Here is a 14,713-nt window from a genome sequence, read left to right on the forward strand (position 1 = left end):
ACACAGAGCTCATCACCCTCTGCAGCTGCTGGGGCTTGGAAGGCAACCAAGTGAAACGTAAATTTTAAAGAATTTAGAGATTTTAGAGGAGCTGAGATTTTAGTTAGAAATAAGCCTTACTAGAGTTAATTAAAATAAATGAGTAGGCCTTGATGAAGTTAGGAGTTAGTAGTTAACTAATAATTGATTACTTGTCAGCACAATGTTTAGTTACCTGGGTTTATAATGAAGAATACACAAACTGACAAATAGCTTTTAGGAACATAAGACAATTGTGGGCCTCCTCTGTTCTGAAACCAATTGAAGACAAGGAATGGGAGTTCTACCAAGAGTTCATTTGTCATATTGGCATTGAAAAGGTAGAAGGGTCAGAAGGAGGAAGACTTCATTGACTTCCTCATTTTGGGACCCCTCCCCATGAAAGGGACACCGACCCATTTCAAGGGACAAACTAGGCATGCTTAATAGCTTTTGGAGTGAATAGTGAAAGCGGGGAATGGGATGTACCAAAATGATGAATATGTATTTGTGTTTTGGGAATTAAATACTTGTATGGATAAAAGGGCTCTGTAATCACCTGGAAGCTGCAGTGTGGATTTGGGAGCTATTCCACACACAATAAACATTCACTTTCTAACTTTAAACTGTTAGAGAGTTTTTGTCCGTCACAGCTGGATATCGGTACTAGATCAATATCCATATTTTTTAATAAACCACAAGTCTTTTTCACCTTTTTACAGAGGTTTTACTTTTGGCATTTTCCTCCTCTAACACTAACCTGCTTCTGAAAGGAGGCCCCCACTTTCTGTCAATCATCAGGAAAAAATAGGCCCGGGAATGTTCTGTGCAAAGCAGGTAGCTCATTTCCATGCAGAATCAATAAAATTGCAAATGGGATCATTGCTGCTGAAGGAAGCTGAATTTAATGGTGTGTATACATGCAGAAATATGTGTGGGTTTGGTAAAACCTGCACGGGGCTCAGTCTGACCTCTGGAATTTATCAAGAGCCCCTTTGTGAGCAGCAGCCTGTGTCAGACCTAGACACAGACACCACTGCACACCCCAAATATCTTCAGGTGTCACCCAAAGACCCCTCCAACCCTATGGCTATTTCATCCAGACATGCCAAACTGTACAGATTTTAGCTATCCTGATTTAGGTACCTTGAACTGAAGCTTTTCTGAACCCACACTGATCAAAACCCACACTGATCATTAGCTTTGGATGAAATCCTGTGAATTCTCTGAATTCTGTGAATCCTCTCGGCCCATTTCTGGATCCATAAGAAATGCTGCCCAGCTTGCTCAGCTTCCCACAGCACAAATGCTACTGGAGTGTTATGAACTGTGAGTTCTCATCCCTTTTTTGTCCCATTTGCCACTTTCCAGCCTTGTGGCAGTTACTCAGCACCATCAAAAGCTTCTGAAGCCATCCCGGCTATTCAAGGTGAATGTATTTTACTGATCACTGCTCTAAGAACCCTCCAGAGGGAGATAACTCCTTAAACAAAACAATTCCATGCAAGAAAGGCTTTGGGAACAACAGGGAATGTGTCTGTGGAGAACACAGGAGTGTTTTAGCTTTTCTGTAATTTTATGTTTCACCATGAGCCGTGGTAGGAATTAATCAGCAGCGAGCAGCAAGAGCTGCTCCATCAAACAGAGAAAACAACTCTGTCCACCAGCCAGGGTGGGAATAAGCTGCTGCTCAGCCTCAGGCCTGGAAAATGTTCGTTCTGCTTCTCAAGTGGCTCTTCAAACGTTGCGCAGAGGTAGAGCCAAGCAGAAAAGTCCCCTGATCCCACATGAGAGCAGAGCTCGTGCCAGAGGATGCAGCCATGACACACAGGAATGCAGACTGGGGATGCCTTTAGGCAGGTCACAGAAAATCTGGAGGATTTTATGTTTTAAATACTTTGGTTTTCTTGGTGTTCTGGTTGTTTTGAAGTGGATTGTGCTCTGAAAATTCCTTAGGGTGAAATGAACAGAGCACTGCAGCACTCCTGCTGAACCTTCCTAAGATATTTTCCTAATCTTCCATAGGGAATGTTTCACCTTTCTACGCCTCTTCCCCTCTATTTTTAAGGGAAAATTGATGTAATTAAGACCTATTATTTGTGAAACTATAATTGCAACCCTCAAACCAATTAACAAGAAGAAAAATCATGCATTACTTTGCAGCTTTAGGTCTGTGGTTATGTTGTGCCTAAAGCTGAGGATGAAAAACCATTCAAGAGAGAATTGGTGAAAAACAGCCCTGATTTTGCTTTGTGTCTGCCGCGAGTTCATTTGAAGAGTTTTTTGGAAAATGCAATTGCAGAGGTCACATTTAGCCCAGTGTTTTAGCTGGAGCTGTAAATAATTTGACAGAGTTCTTACAGTGCTGTCCAGGACTGGACTCACCCATTGCTGAGTGGATTTTGCTGCACAGTGCTGGAAGCTGCCCGTGCTCAGTGTGGGAGCACTGCTGAAAGAAAATCAGGAACAGTTCCTGCAGCAGCAACTCCTCAGGACTTAAAACAGGCACTCAACTAATTGTGCTCCTCTGGGCTTCACAAATATTAATTCTAGACCTGCAGAGCCATTTACTCCCGGTGTAGGCTTTGCTCAGGAGCTCATGCCTGGGCTCGCTGTCATCCTCACAAGTTTTGCATGCATGTGCCCACATTCCTGCCTAGATTTATAGCTAGAAATGCTTAAAAAGTCTCTATAAAACATCTTTTTATAGATGGTCAGGGATCTATGGCTGTGTGCCAGGCTCAGAGGAAGGCTGGGCACACTTCAGACATGGGGGAGCTTTTATTTTTAGGGCTCAGATTGTGGGTTTGACTGAGACACCACAGAGGGAAATAAATAAGAGCAAAGTTCCTCCAGTCCAGTCTGGCAGCACTGCCTCAATCAAATTCCCAGAAAATCCTCCAGCGACTGTAACCATGGAACACAAACACTGCATCTGCTGGGTTCTAGTAGCATCCCTTAATTCCTTAAAATTCCATGGAGGAGAGCAAAGACTCCCCTGCCAGCTGAGCTCTCTATTAGTATTTAACATCCAGAAATGATGGAAAGTCTATTTACTACAGACAAAGGAGAGGGAGTCTATCTACTCCCATCAAACATATTTATTGATTGACAAATATATAAATTGAAAATCAAGATTTAATTTAGCCCAAGGAGCACCAAGTGCACATTTCCAATGCATGAGAAATGCTGGTATAAATCAAACTTAGAACTGAACCCTGCTATTACTTGAAAATAACTGTCCAATATCTCTTTGATCTACAGGCAAGGAGCAGAAAGAAATAAATGTGCCTCTGAGGAATCAGGACAGCCCTAATTATTTTTGTGTAGAGAGTGTATTTCAGCACTGTGTAAGCAACACATTCAATAAAATAAAGAAATGAAATCATTCAGCCCTCATTTATTTATTTATTTTGGACTTAGAAGGAGTATTTTGCAAAAAAATTATGGCAGGCTTTGGTTACTCAGGTTACCTGTGTAGTCTCTTGAGTTAAACAATTATTAGTGTGGAAAACTGTCCAGAAAGCATCAGACAATGCCTCTGAATACAAATAATTTCATAAATATGCAAGTGGTGCCTCAATGTGACACTTGGCTTGTCTGAGGAACACTGATAGACTAAAAAAAAAATTAAACTCCATCAAGTGTGAGTACAATTTAATTTAATGCTTTTCCCATTGAAGGCAAAACGACGAATTTAGTGGGTTTATAGTGTTCCAACTGATAGTTAAAATAGAATATCCATAGCTTGGAATGAACAGGGTCAAGGGCAAATATTTGGGGGAAAAAATCAAGATCACGGCAAGGAGCAGATTTAACGATGTTGACACAATCAGAAGAAGGAGAAAAAACAAAAGAGAAAAAAGGAAAATAATGACAAGAAAGAAAAAAACCCACCAGGTAAGGGGGCAACCAGCCCAGATTGGGGGTCTCAGTTTGGTCTGATTAGGTTAGAAATAGTGAGGAAAATGGATTTTTTTCCCCTGAAGCTGAGGGGGTGAATCCTCCCAGGACAAAGTGCTGTGCACATGGGGTGGTCAGTGGTTATCCCCTGTATCACAGCCTGAGTGCCAGGAAAAACTGCTTCAGGAAAAGGAGGAAAAAATAATTCTATTCATTTTTAATTATTTTCCAGAAATTAATAGACCAAAATCACATTTAGTAACCAAATCTCCCTGGAGCTCAACTTCTCTCCCTTGTATCCACTTTATTGTCCAATACATTCCCACAAGAAGAAATTTTCAAGGTTTCACATCCAGAAAATCGCTTTGAAAGTATCAAAAATGACATTTTCCTGGTCAAGCCTTATTGAACTCTGAACCAGATTCTTAACTTGGTCTTGGTGGATTATTTCTGTGCTCAAAGACATTTATATCCTTCTCAATCTACTGCCAGCTCCATAATTCCTTGATTCCCTTAATGTCATCTTGCCAGCCACCACAGCGCCACAGAGAGCTGCAGAACCTGTTTGGAAGGACTGACAGGAAATAAGCAGTGAAATACCTGCTCTGCAAAGAAGTACACACAGAAGATACCTATTTAAATCAGATTATATGGCTTTAAATAGGATATTTTACCTGCAAATGAGTGTCCACAGAAGGCCCCAGCCTTGTGGAGTCACTCTGGAGATCAAACACAGGAACAGGCACATTGAGAAAGTTGATTTTCCTTATCTGTGGCTATTTTGAAATTTAAAAAAAAAACCCTCAACCACCACCAGGAAATATCTTATTCTCTCAGGGAGGTTTTGTAGAGCTGCAGAGAATGGGTGCTAAATGATATTTATTTCTATTTCCTGGTATTTTCTGGAGAAATTTGGGGATTAGATGACTTGGGTTTCTATTTTCTCGCATTTTCTGCAGAAAATTTGGGGGTTAAATGACCTGGGTTTCTATTTCTGGCATTTCCTGCAGAAATTTGGGGTTAAATGATCTGGGTTTCTATTTCTGGCATTTCCTGTAGCTGTCTCTGTGCACTTTCTCCTCGACCTGCCCTTGTCCCAGTGCCAGCCTTTCCCTCACCTGCAGCAGGTGAGTTCAGCTGCTCTTGGGTCATTCTGGTGCCTTTTTCCCAAGCTGGAAAGGAAACTCACAGTAATTTTGGCAAAGAGGCAATTTAAGACTGGATTTTTATCTGAAAACCTTCAGAGACAGGCATGGAATGGTGTCCACAAAAGCCCATCCTCACAGGGATGGGTACATCTTTATAGGTTTTAGGAAATTGGCACAATTGATAAAAAGCACCAGTTAGGAGGACAAGTGGTGATTTAATTTCTCCCTGTGTTAAGACCCTTCTCTGTAACTTTCTTTCATAGTATTAATTGTACTTTGTTTATGAAAATGTATTTTGAAGAGTTTTTTTTTGGCCTTGGTTCCCAACATGGTGTAGGGGCTTTGAATTTCTTGGGGCTTGAAGTTCTGGAATTTGGGTGTTTTTTTGCTTAGGGAGAGGCCATGGAAAATTACTGGGGAAATTAGCTGCTAATACAAAAGGCTACAGAGCTACAAATATATGTGTGAAGAATACAATATAGGGAACACAGGGAACATAGGAAAGAAAAAAGGCAAAAACCAAAGGCATCAATCACACCAGGCTCACACACAAATCACAAACAAATCACAAAAAAAACCAACCACAAACAAATCACAGCGTCTCCAAAGGCATCCTGAGACCTGAGAGGGGCTGCTGATGGCACAGGGTGATGGAGAATTTTCCGACTCATTAATTTCCACATCAGTGTTTGGCGAGGAGAAAGCAGGAATTCAATATCTCACTTAAACCTCTGAGTCCATCAGTTTAAACTCCTGGGACTTACAGCAAAAGCCCACTGCCTTTTTGCAGTGATATTTGATACTGGATTTTTTAAATTTTGGTATTTGCAGCTGGAATTTCAGATCAAGGGAGTGAAGGATCTTTGCCCTGGTGCTGATGTTTCTCTCTCACCTGTTTGTTCAGTGTCGTCACATCTTAAAACCCTGGATATGAAAATACCAGAACCCTGGTTACTGAAAATTTCAGACTTTCTGTGCTAACAAGCACTGACCCCCCAAAGATCCACTACATTTAACCTAATAAAAAAAAAAAAAATAATAAAACTAAAATTATAAGTGTATAGTTTAAATAAAAATATAGACTATTACATAGTAAAAAACTTAGAGTTTAAAGTTTTAAAATGTAATAATATATATAAAACAAAATAAAAAATTTAAAACAGAAACTAATCTTTTTTCTATACCTTCTTCTTCATAAGTTTAAGTAGTATTATATAATTAAATAAAAAGGTCCACATTACAATCCACAAGTAGTTCATTATTAAGTTAAAAATAAAAAAAAATAAGTATGATTTCTTAATTAAAAAATTTATCCTTAAAAAACCTTATAGAGAAACAATGCAATTGCATTTTAGTTTATTAAAATACAATACTATAAAACTCACAATTTGTGAAACTATTATAGAAACAAAAACTAATAAACATCTTAATCCAAACAAAAAATACCATCTCAGAAATTTGATTTCAACCCTAACAAAAAAAAAAAAAAAAAAACACCCACAAAAAAACCACAAAAACAAACAAAAATTCCACAATCACAAATGTTTTTTGAATGTTGTGTCGAGTTACCTTGTAAAAATTTGGGATTACCCAAATTCAAATTAGAAGACACAGAAGGGAACAGTGTTGGTTCTCTTCTCTGAAACACAGGAGTCCCACCACTGATATTTTAGGGAGAAATTGAGCAGCAAACAGCTGGAGCTCGGATTTACAGCAAGGCAGAATTAATAAAAAATAACCAAATAACTGCAAGCAGAACACGAAACTGCACAGGGGGAGTGAATCTGAATGTTCAGGTGTTCTAATAAAATCAGAGGTACACCTTGTGGGTATTCTCATTTCAGTCAGAGAGAAAATTAAGGTTTCTAACCATGCAGAAGCCTGGGAAACTGTTGGGAAAGAATGTAAATAATTCTTTATCGCTCTTGTTGTTCACATTGTTCACAATGATGCCACTGTGTGTCATTCACTGCACACCAGTGGGGTAAGGTGTTTTTGTTTAAGGACCAATAGAATTGGTCTGGATGAAGCTCTCTATAAAAAGAGCAGTGTATTTGAAATAAATCAGTGTTCTACTCTCTCTCTGGAGTCATCTCATACCGTCCTGCCTCAACAGCATCAGCACCTGGATGAAGATGGTGTTAAATGGAAAATGTGCAGAATTTCCTGGCCCGTTCCCCTGGCTCTGCTGGCTGAGGTCTCGTCCTGATACCTGGGGGAATTTGGGAGGGAATGGATCCTCCCCCACTCAGGTGATTTCTTGTGCAACACCTCAAACCCAGGCAGGTGGGTGTGTAACACCCAGGCAGGTGTCTGACGGGAAATCTGGAATTTTGGGATGTGTTTCCTTCCTGACCTCAGTGTACCTCAACACTTCCCTCGGACACCACGGGGTCCTTCAGCAGTGTCACATCCCATTATGCAGCTTGCTCACTCTGGGACATATCCAGTGGCATTTCTTCTCTTTTTTTTTATCTGCTTCAAAATCTCAGCACAAAGTGGACATTGGAAATTAATGCACAGGTAAATATTTTCATTCTCGGCAGGTAAAAAATGACACGAGATACTTAAAAATCAAAATAAAGCTGGGAGTTTTTCACAGCTAAATGAATAACTGCATTAATTTAAATCTAAATGGGAAAAGGCTTCATATATATTGCTCTGAGCCCAGGTGACCAGAAAGCTTCCACAGATAAAAGCTTAAGGCTTTAATAAAGCCTTAGCAATAAACAGAGCCCTGCAGAGATTTGTGCCATCCCAAACCTATCCAGGACATTTGGCATCACATTTCCCTGTAAACTGGAAGGGAATGACAAGAATGAGCACTGGCAACCCAAATCATGCACCACAACCAAAAAAAATATCTCCAAAAATGGCACAGAATTGAATCAAACACATTACATTGCAGGTGCATCTGAATCTCCTTTTCCTTCAGTACACTTTCTGTTGATATAATACAGTTGTCCTGCGTCCTGCTTTTGACCCTGTAAATACTGCTTTGAGAGGAAATATGCATTTTACCTCAAAATTATATGGGAGTGAAGAGCATTTTAAAACTATTTTTTGTCTGGGGCCATAAAAACTTTGGAAAGCCATGAAGATACATGTTAAAAATATGTTAGAATATTAAGTCTCTTCCATCCTCTAGAGAGACCTAGTAATCCTTATTTGTGGAAGTTCCTGCTGAAGTATAAGAGAAGCCAACCTTCAGAGCTGGTGGCAATGTAGAAATAATTAGCCCAGCCAAAACCAAAGGAAGTCCAGCCACAAGCCAAAGGAATAACTGTTAAATCATTTATTTTTTAAGAGAAGACACACAACAAAGTGCAGACCATGGAAAACATCCTGGTTCCACCCAAGGGTAAAACTTTCCCTCAAGTGGAGCAGCACAGAAAGATGTCCAAGGGGAGAAAAAAATAAACAGAGCCAGACAAGAGAAGGCTCCTTTGTGCTGCACTTCATTTATTTCAGAGCCAGTCAACCCAGGAGGTTTTGCTCCCTTATCTGCAGCAGCCTCTCACCAGGCAGAATTCTGGTTCAACGTGGGTTGTGGCAGGAGAAAACCAAACCTGCTCTTTGCAAATCCAGACACCAAGCCTAGAAGGGCTCGTGAGGGCTTGGACCAGCCAAGATGCTCAGGCAGTGACAAAATCCCTTTTTTTTTTGGCCCAGTCACAAAGAGGAAACACATCTCGGAACCAAATTCCAGGGTGGCTTCACCTCTCACCAGCTCATGTGCACTTAGAGCCATCCCAGATTTATGGTCAAGGGGTTTTAGGGAGGGTGGGCAGCAAAAAGGTGCTGGTGGAATGAACCACAGAGAATTTCAGTGCTCAAATGCACCCCAGAAGGACTTTCCATTGCTTCTCTCAGGACCAGACTTCCAAGTTTTGTCTGGTTTTTCCTTTCTAAAAATCATCTCTTGGAAAGGTTACCCTGGACAGGGCTCTGATCTCTGCTGATGTTTTTTCCATTCGCCTTGGGGGAGTATCTGGGATTTCCAGCAGGGCATACATGGCAGAGGGCATGGTGGACATGGTGTTGTGCAACAAACAGAGCCCTGCAGAGATTTGTGCCATCCCAAACCTATCCAGAACCTTTTGGTATCACATTATCCAGTAAACTGGAAGGGAATGACAAGAATGAACACTGGCAACCCAAATCATGCACCTCAACTAAAAAATATCTCAAAAAATGGCACAGAATTAAACCAAACACTCCAGGAGGAGTTTTTCAGAACTCAGGGACACCTTTTTCAGTGGTCCCTGCCTCAGACAGTGCACTAAGATGAAAAAAAAAATATTATTTACAATACAATATATGATCTAGAAGTGTATTTACATAGAAGACTTCATTGCACTGCCCCAGCAATTTATTTCTCACACATAGTTCCTGTGTAAATGAAATTACATAAAGATTATGGAAATATTGGTGAGGAAGTGAGAGCTCTGAGAGTTTTGGGGTTTCTTTCAAACCATATTGCTGTTTGTTGAAGAAGAATGAATTTTGATTCAGATCAATTTAGGTAATAAAAAAAAGAGCAAAAATAAATTGGAGTATTGAAGAAATCACTTTGGAAGCTAAGCCTGGGCAAAAAGTCCCAAACTCTTGAAACTGTATTTTTTTTTATTTTTTAGTTTTAGTTTTAGGGTTTTTTAATTTTTTTTTATTTTTATTCCCTTGGAGATTGTCATTATAATGTACATTTTGTGGATTTATACATGCTCAAGGGAGGGCAGAGACAGCACAGGAAACACACGTTTTTTTCATTTTAAGTCCTTTAAAATCTGCAAGCAGCACCTGGGTAATGCCTAGAAAAACCTTTTACTTCCTTAAATCCAAAGCAATATGAAATAGCTCGTAAAGGTGGCCAAAGATGCTAGCTTAGTAATTTCTTAGGGTTATTTTTAGGATGTAAAATTGAGACATTTTACAGAAAAATTCCAATAGAGAGTTTAATTTCACTTGCAGTCCTGCTGGGCAGTTACCTGAGGAGAGGAGCTTAGCACTTCCAACAAAACCAAAAATTTGAGACCTGCAGGCCACTGCAGCAGAAAGGTTTTAATTTCATTATGAGATACAAATCCAAGTGCCCTGGCAATTTATTTGGGTACAGCTGTTTAGGGTGAGCCAAGCACCACAAGTGATTGGCCTGGTGAAAGGTTTTAATTGAGAAGGCAGAGCATGAAAAAGCAGAATGGAGAGAGGATTTTGCTGAGTTCTCCTGAAAAGGAGGGGTAGAAGCTACAGAACCTGCACAAAATTATCAAAGGAAAAGGAGCCCCCCTTTTGGTGCAGCCCAAGGTGAAATTCCAGAGCAGAAGAGTGTGGGACACAGAACCAGCAGGAAAATTCCAGTGACCACCCCGGAGCAGTTGAACGAGCACAGTCCTTCAAAGCCTCTGCAAAATGAGAATTCCCTGCTCTGAGCCGTGGTAATAAGCAACAAAATACCAAATTATCTTTCAAAATAACATGAATGTTAAATAGGAATGTAAAATAGGTAGTGCTGGCTCTGAACATGGCTTTGGGAAGCCCAGTATCCACTCTTTCTGTTTGAGAGAAAATTTACCTGCAGAAAAGTTGTCCCAGTTTCCCCTTGGGTAGCATAGGTTTGGTTTTCACACGTGTATCAGAGCTGGTGGCAATGCAGAAATAATTAGCCCAGCCAAATTCTCTATTGGGAGCCATGAGCCAAAGGAATAAGTGTTGATTCATTTATTTATTTTTAGGAGGAGAAACACAACAAAGTGCAGAATGTGGAAAACATCCTCATTCCACCCAAGGGCTCTGAGAGAGCTTGGAGTGATGCCTCAGGGCACTGTGCTCTTGGGAAAATCACACAGGACCTCCTCAGGGTCCGGGTGTCGAGGTGCCCCCAAGAGTGTAAAAGTCCTCATTTCCCAGCCCATGTGGCAAGAGGAGGAGTCTGAATGCATAGGGCGGTGCTTCTCAAGGTTGTTTATTTTTTCTTATCTATAACATTCTTTCTCTGACCTGCTGAGCTCTGTCCAGCAGGTCGGACATGGCATTCTGTCTGCTCCCCAGGGTGGTGTTTACATTTTATACCAAAACCTACGTGTGCTATGTTTAAAATAACGTGCCAATATCTATCATTTATGTTGAACGGTGTGTCTCTACCTTCAACCAATAGAAAAGTGTCACCATCACAGCAAGATGCAGAGGGCAAGAAGAAGGAGAAGAAGGTCAGGACATGCCCAAATCCCTCCATCTTGTCCTCTTGAACCCCATTCTAAAAAGCCCCAAAATTCTACTTTTCCACCCTGTGTTAATTCAACTACCACACTACTCAAACCCTTGTGGTTTGTAATTTCTCATACAGAGTTGGCAGTGTTTTCCATGGGCCAAAATTGAAGCCACAGATGTTTTTGACTTGGTGCCAAGGTCTCTGAGCCCCCTGCCAGGGGCTCAAGACAGCCAGGGCAGCCAGAGGGATGTCCTGGATTCCCACAAACCCTTTCCAGAGAATTGGTTTACTCCCAAAATCAAGAGCTCTTTTCCTTTCAGTCGGCTTCTCCCTGTTCCCTCCTGCTCTGGGCAGCTCTTCCAACCCACAGCCCAGGAACACAGAATTCCCTGGTGAACAACCTGGAACAGATGTTCATGGAGGAGTTCTGAGCAGCTGGAACAGAGGCTAGATGGAGTTAAAGAATAAAGAGGAGATTTATTGAAGTGCCCTCAAAGGCCACACCATGGCAGAACCAAGCCACAGCCGTGGCTCTGCCCTCATGGCTCCAAGGTGGAAGCAAAAAGGGCTTGGTCATGAGAGCTCTCACTTTGATCAGTTCTACTCCATTTGCATATTGAAGTTCATTGTCCAATTAACAGCTTCAAATTATGAAGTTTCATCCTCCTTGCTTGCTTGCCCACCCTCCTCTTCTCACATTGTTTGTGCTTGGGGTCTGAAGTTTGAAGAGATTGTCCTTGAGTCTCCAGCTGGAATAGGATTGTTTTGTCTTTCCACCCAGCAGAGATCCCAGTACCACTTAATATAAAGCTATACAATATAAGATCCCATTAACACTTAATATAAAGCTAAAGCTGCACACCAAAGAACAGAAAAACTTAAAACCCAAGGTATCGTGGCTGATTTACAAGGTATCAGCTCCTTGTAAATCCGCTAATGTGGGATTCAGTGGGGAATTCTGGATCTCCTTTCACCAACACCATACAGATAATTAGCCACAAAATTTCACAGATAATAATCACAAAATTTAACTTTAGTTAAGTTATTTGCTAAGTTTATAATTTCTTTTAAATGATCATTAATATTATTTTTATTTAATGAAATATTTTATTATTTATTTTTATTCTTTAATATTATTAATTATTTATACTAATAAACACTTTACCTATTAAATAAACATTTTTCCACTTTTCTCCATTAAAATCTTTTTCCCAGACCAATTAAAAAAAAAAACCACTTAAATTTATTTTTCTAAAAAAGAAAACCCTTTAAAAATTTTTCTCACAAAATTACCCTAAACCAAAACAAATACAATCTCCTTTGACCAACACCACACAGATAATTAACCTCCAGGCTAGCAGAGGGACTACTTTTATTTGTTTTTCCCCACAAAAGCTGTTTGGAGTATAATTCAACATGACAAACATCTCCACCTGCTGTATATTAACCCCTAAACAATCCATTTGGTGAATTCTGCCCCTCTTCTGAGGGATGATGAAGAACACAAAAGTGATAGCCTTCATCTGCTGTGGTTAAAAGCTTTTGGGATGAGGATTAATTAGCACGTTGAGCACACATCTGGGGATGAGATAGTGAGCTGCAGAAATCACAGAGAAATTCTCTCTGCTGGTCCCCTCTCAGCTTTTCAAAACATCTCCCACCAGTGAATTCACTGAGAGTTTAACCAGGGTCTTCATCTCCACTGAGCAATAATTTCTGAGGAGAATGTCCCTTTTTGGTTATTATCTAACAAGAGGAACTGACCTCGTTTGGTGGCTGCAATTTGCAGACAAAAAGAAAGGAAAATTTCAAAGAAGGTGACACTTTAACCAGAGCAATTTACACCCCAGGAACTGCTCAACTCCTGCAGAAAGCTGGATGGAAAACTGACAGGAAAAGCAATTGTATTTGTTCATTCACATCTGGCAACCTGTCACGAGCTCAGAGAACTTTTTCAGACCCAATATTTTGTCATGATGGAGAAAAGTCCTCCTTTTTGTAGACTCGTGTCCTCATAAACAACAACAACAAGACTGGGCTCAGAGGCAGCCCAGCAAGTGTTGTTAGAAGTTAATTGCATCACTTAGCAGGGAAAGACCCTTTCACTTTAGCTCAAAATAATACCTTCAAATTGCATACAGAACTTTTTTTTTTTCCTCATGTTTGGATCCCACCAAACCTGGTTCTTAATTCCAAATTTGGTGAAAATAGCATGAAAAAAAGCCTATAAAGACACTGATGTGAATCAGATTTTTGGTTCAGAGAAATTTAAATTTTTCTGTTGATCTCTGCTCTTGACTACAATTTTGATTCTCTGGAATAAGAGCAGAATTGTGTAGCTTGACAGAAGGATGAGCCTGGATTCAAGAAACCTAACCTCTCTTCCTTACATTTAATATTTTAGCCACTCAGGCTGTTGTACAACAAAGGGGAGAGGATGCAGTTGTGTTTTCTGCACCCAGAGGTTCTCTCCCCTATTTCTAAGCTCCACTGCAGGATATATTGAGCTATAACTGCACTAGAAACCAGAAATACTCCTACTTTTGGAATTTACTTAATTTCTCTCCCACGCTGATGTGAGGAGGAATTACAAAGCTTGATCTGTGACTGAGGGCACATCCAGAGGTGACACAGCTGATGGCAAGTGACACTGCTGAGGACAAGAGCAGTGTGCCAACCCACACATTTCTGTCCCTCTGCTTCACCTCAGAAAAAAAATTATAAAGCAAACCAAACTTTCAACAGTGGAAACAACATTAAGAAATAGCGTTCAAGAGCTTTGCTTCCTCTACAAAGGTCTTCCAAGCTACCACCTCCTCAAACAAAATGTGCACCAGAGATATTGATGTTTAATATTTATTTAGCACATGCATTGTGTCTTTTTACCATTCTGGAAAACTTGTGCTGTGAGATGGAAACTCTTCAGATGAGCTCTGAAAGCAGAGGAGAAGTCAAATCAGTGGCAACCACGCAGCACTGAAGAAGAAAAACCTTTGAAATCACTCACAGCCCTTATTTATCCACAGAAATTATTCCTATTTAATCTTTGAACAGGAATAACAACAAAGAAGAGGGAGACTTCATTCCAGCTCTGAGTATGGAGATGCAAAATGATTGTGCTACCAGAAAAAGGGGTGGTGGAACAGAAAACCCTGTGGGCTTGTTGGTGTGCTGAAATGCACACAAGTCCCATTGCCCTTCCTCTTCGACTTCAGCTGAATTATTCCTCTGATATTTTGCTGAATTATTCCTCTGATATTTTGCTGCACTCCCCAAACCCCTTAAAAGCAGGAACATTGTTGGGATATGCCAGATAAGAATAGAATCACGAGCAACACTCAGCGAGGGTGGGCAGGAACAGAAAAATCCCATTGTTCTAATGATGAAATCTATTCCCCGGGCTGGGGAAGGTGTCAGAACACTCAGGAAAATTCAT

The sequence above is a fragment of the Lonchura striata genome, chromosome 12 (assembly GCF_046129695.1).
Source record: "Lonchura striata isolate bLonStr1 chromosome 12, bLonStr1.mat, whole genome shotgun sequence".
In the NCBI taxonomy this organism is placed as follows: domain Eukaryota; kingdom Metazoa; phylum Chordata; class Aves; order Passeriformes; family Estrildidae; genus Lonchura; species Lonchura striata.